Here is a 5,251-nt window from a genome sequence, read left to right on the forward strand (position 1 = left end):
ATGTAGATGATCCTCGATCCTCTACTGAACCCCACACCAATCTCTCCTTGTACCTTTAGGTAGAGCTGCGTGTGTGCTTTACACTTTATCCCTTAATGCATTACTTTTACACTTTAACTATGAAATAGCGACAAATCTCTCTTAGCACGTTTTATCAATTTATAAAATGGCAAACAGGAGAGTGATATATGAAAATACACGAAAAAGAAATGCAGATATGCGTGTGTGCGTACGCAAGATAGAAATAAACAGTTTTAAAAGACACTAGCGTGTTGTTCTTACCTCCGGTTCCGGATTCCCTCAGCACCCTTTACTAAGCGAAGCAGACGCTTATCCCGTCAGCACTGCGAAGAATATGATCTCCCGCCCTTTGCTGATGGATAATGTCTGCTGAAATTACCTAGCAGAGATATGTGAAGGACAGGACGAGCCGCCAATTGATAAAGCTAAATATTTATCTTATATAAAACCCTTTATGAGGTCTAAGAACACTGTACGCTATTCACGTATGAAGTACCGTAAGGGTACGCACGTTGCGTAACAATCGCTTAGCCGTAGTCGAGACGCTCAAGCGTCACGTTCACTCACGGCCAAGAGATCACAGGCAGGCACGCTATTGGCTGCCGACTAACGTAATGATTCGCTATAGCGTAGCGGATGCTCGGGACCACGAGGAGATCACCAGCGGCGCTGACGCTCACAATGTTAAACCTTTATATCTAAACCATAAACAATGTAATATGCAGTAAAACCTTAGTGTAGAGATGGGGTGTAGATGCAACCTTGTGTAGCCTGATTATCTTAAAAGCTGTTCGAGCGTCACCGACGCTCTGAAAAATACTTAACACTATAAGAAATACACAGATACCTGGGCTTAGGGTCCAACGCCTTATATATATATTATGAATGTTATACTTGCAAAAGAATTAATACAATACAAGTTATACACTACAATATAACATAGACTAACTAACCAGATAACTACACAGGAAATACAATACAATACAATTACGTTTTAAGGGAAAATAAGAGAGTAAGAGGAGAAGAGAGAGAGAGAGAGAGAGAGAGATATGGCTCACAATGACAATAAGACAATATGATTGCGGAGAAAAACTTACGCACAAAGGGGAACGATCGCATGCGCCTCTGGACATCCAGCTCCCGATTATCAGCAATGAGAACCGTTGAAGAGTGAGCTGGATGTGATCGGCTTGTCTATTTATGCCCCACACACAATACAATTCAATGGTCCCTACAATCTCATTGTTCATTGGACACAGGAATTCCTCCTCGCACTATAACAAAAGGTCATAGGTTGATTCATACAGGTGGGCTGTGACAATTTCCAACTGCTCAGGTGGGTGGGAAACTAGGTTTCCCGCCGCATGGATAAGTAAGTGCAAATAATAGTAAATGGACATAAACTTCTTATGTCCATAACTATTCGCACGAGCGATTAATTCGCTTCAAACCAACACCGGAATATTGCTAATTAAATACTCTTCCGATGGATACTAAACATCACTGTATTACTCCTGTCTGACCCTTCGTATCAAACAAAGAGGGATCTCTCTGTCCATGAACATTCTACATTAACCAAACTTTCAGATTCTATCAAAGGGACCATGATCTATAAAATACATTATAATGTGAAAATATGTAACGATTGAGTCGCACGCTACGAACACATAAACTCTACCGTAAATGCACATACCGTGCGCCTGCGGGTGCACGCGACTGCGTGTATGCGCACGCACGGGAGAGCGTACGCATGCGCAGAGCGGACATGTATGAGGTGCAAATATGGCAGTGTGCATAGTGATATTTTTCTGACTTTGACAGGTTGCTGCAGCAGCCTCAAGTGATAGTGACAGTCAGAGTGCTCCGCAGCCACGCACCACTACTAAGACTGGGCGGAATGTAAGGTTTAGTTTTGCTGAAAATGTGGCATTGGTGCGTGAGCTGATGAAGTATCAGAGGCAGCTATTTGGCCCTGAGTCCGCCAAGGTGCCAACATGGAGGAAGACGGTGTTGTGGGCGAAAGTTGTTGCTGCTGTCAATAGTGAGGGGGTGGTCAAGCGGACGGAGGACACGTGCCGCAAACGGTACTATGACATAAAGTGACGTGTCAAGTCCAAAATGGCCAAGGAGGCCAAGTCGGCTCGGAAAACCGGTGGTGGGCAGCCCTATATTGCAAGATATCTGGAGTATGAGGAGCCCATGCGGAGTGTAATACCTCCTGAAGTTGTCTCTGCAACCCATGTCCGGGATTCAGATAGGCCCAGGAAGAATGGTGAGCATGTGTATTTGCATTTACATTCTATGTTTTTTTTTTTGTTAAATGTGTGTCATGTGACGTTGCATATTACTCCCATCTTCAAGTGTGTGTCAGCAAATACATTGTTTTGGTTAATGTTTTATACAAAGCCAATGTAACATCTTACTTTATTGTATGTCATGTGTTTTTATGATAGATATTTTGCATGTGTAGTTTGGACTTGGTGTGTCTCTGAATTGTCCAGCAATAATGTTTTCCTTTTGTGCATTTTTTATTTAAAAATTGTGACTATGTTTTATATTTTTGTGATCCTTGTGCAATGTTTAAAAAAGAGTGGTTGTCATGTTAGAGGCTGGAGTAGTGGAAAGTGGTTTGGGAACCACTTACATGTGTAATGTCATTATTAGATAATGTAAATTTTTTTAAACAAAATAACACTATTTCATTGATAATGTTTAGCTTGTATTTGTAACGTGACACCACAATGCAGTGTAATTTTTAAAATATTGCTACATTTTGGTTTGGCTCATATAGTGGTAATGTGTGTTTGGAGTGCCACATCACAGAGCAATTTATATATTGCATCTGTAATATTTATCCTTTCAATACAAAATGAAGATGTGTGTGTTTTTGGTTGGTAATGTTTTTTTTTTTTTTACTTGTGGCCTATGTCAGTGTCCTGTACATGTTTTTCTGTGTTGATTTTGCCATAGTGCATATGTCTATTGGACAATGTTTATTGTTTTGTTTTGTTTTTGTTTCCGGTCCTTATGTTTTTTTTTTTTTTTTTTAAACCAAGCATTTCTTAAAGAATAAATGTTTATAAGCATAATGGGTGGATATATCCACCATAGCATGAATCAGTTTTTTTTTTTTAATTTTATACAGTGTTTGAAAAAAGCAGTACTACTCGTCGGCCAGTAACTCCTATCACATCTGATGATGATGACGCTGCGGAAGCACGTAAAGTGTCCATTGTAGTATAGGGTATGTTTGTAAAGGAATGGCCATAACAAAATTGCACTTTCATTAAAAGGTCCATCAAAAGAAGTATGGAGCAGCAGAAGTGGCACTTCTGTAAGACATCACCACAAAAAACCTGTGGCCGAAAAGAAAGCAAGGTCGTATGTCCCGGGCCAACCACAGCAGGCTACCCTGCCACGAAGATTATCATCCGTATGTTCTGTCCCCCCACTCCAAATGTTGGACACACCTCCAAGACGTCATCCACACTCCCCTCATCTTGATTGTGAGTATCAAACTGAAATAAATGTAAAAAATTTCTGAACGTAATCAAAATTTTTCATAACCGCATTAAGGCAAAACACATCAAAAACTTAGATACTTACCGCAGTAAGTAAAATCTGAAATGGAATCCTAGCTAAATGGCCTTGTCCACATCCAGTAAAGATATGTATGTCCACTTGAGCCATACAGTATGACATTGTGTGTAAGATGCTGCAACAAAAAAGCATGTTTTTTTAATTGAAAAAAGTAAGGTTGTTTTTCAAAATTTCACATGTGTGTTTGAGGTAACATTGCAAAATACATATAAAAACATTACTATGTTTGTTTGATCAAAGCTATAAGTTAACACATTATGGATTCCAATGTGTTTTTATGGTGGAGTATGTGTGAGCTACAATAAAAGTGTTTGCTTTCACAATTAAGTAACCAGACACATTTGCCACAAACAGGCATATGTATGTATTTAAGTTATGAGTGATGATGTTGCTAGGCAGAATAGTTGAAAGCAACAGTGAATGACATGTGTTCCATGTGTAGTGATTTGTTTACATTTCTCAAACATATGGATAGCTAACGGAGATTTTTTGAACATTTCAGCTTCTAGTCCTGGGAACAGCATCCCTCCGCAACAACAGCAACACAGTGACATGGAGGAGACAAACATCTTAGAAATGCAGACATTAAGGCAAGGAATGAGCCCCCCAGCACCTGTGAGTACACCCCCACAGTAAAGCACACCACCACCACAACACAGCCCAACAACACCAGTAACACAAGGCCCTGATCAGGTGTTTTGGTCCATTTGGGCTAGACAGCAGGCCACTAATGAAGATTGCCTGTGTAGGCCGACACAAATGTTTGCAAGCCTACCATCTCACCTCAGAAGAATATCAAGAAATCTGAGTAGACAAAATGAACAAACAACCAGAATAGGCAATACCATGGAACTCATGCGTACAGACATTACACAGGTCATGGCCAACTTACAGCGCATAATGGAAGAACAGCACAGACTAATGGAAGAACAGCACAGACTAATGGAAGAACAACACAGACTAATGGAAGAACAGCACAGACAACAGCAAAGTTATATGAACATTTTTCAAAACAATCAAAAGATTAATGAAAGTTTATTCCGAATTGTAGACAATCAAAATGCTGCTACAAGCGAACTCAATGCCACCCTCACTAACCTGAATGAAACACTCAGGGGTATATGCAATTGCCAGCGAATCGCGGCAATTTTTCACCCGTTTTTTAATTCGACACAATTCGACCGTCGAATTCCGGCAGGTGGGTGCCGGAATTCAACATATTCAATAAAAAACGGATTCGACAGTCCCGCTATCAAAAAACGTCCGATTTGACGGATTTTGATTACATTTTAAAAAATGTTACAAAAACGGGAAAAAACGGGAAAAAACCCAAAAACAAATTGCGTGGGGTCCCCCCTCCTATGCATAACCAGCCTCGGGCTCTTCGAGCCGGTCCTGGTTCTAAAAATCCGGGGGGAAAAATGACATGGGATCCCCCGTATTTTTAAAACCAGCACCGGGCTCTGCGCCTGGTGCTGGTGCAAAAAATACGGGGGACAAAAAGTGTAGGGGTCCCCCGTATTTTTTACACCAGCATCGGGCTCCACTAGCTGGGTAGATAATGCCACAGCCGGGGGTCACTTTTATACAGCGCCCTGCTGTGAGATTCCTATGACATCCCCAGACACAG

Source organism: Pseudophryne corroboree, chromosome 1 (genome assembly GCF_028390025.1).
Source record: "Pseudophryne corroboree isolate aPseCor3 chromosome 1, aPseCor3.hap2, whole genome shotgun sequence".
NCBI classification, from domain to species: Eukaryota; Metazoa; Chordata; class Amphibia; order Anura; family Myobatrachidae; genus Pseudophryne; species Pseudophryne corroboree.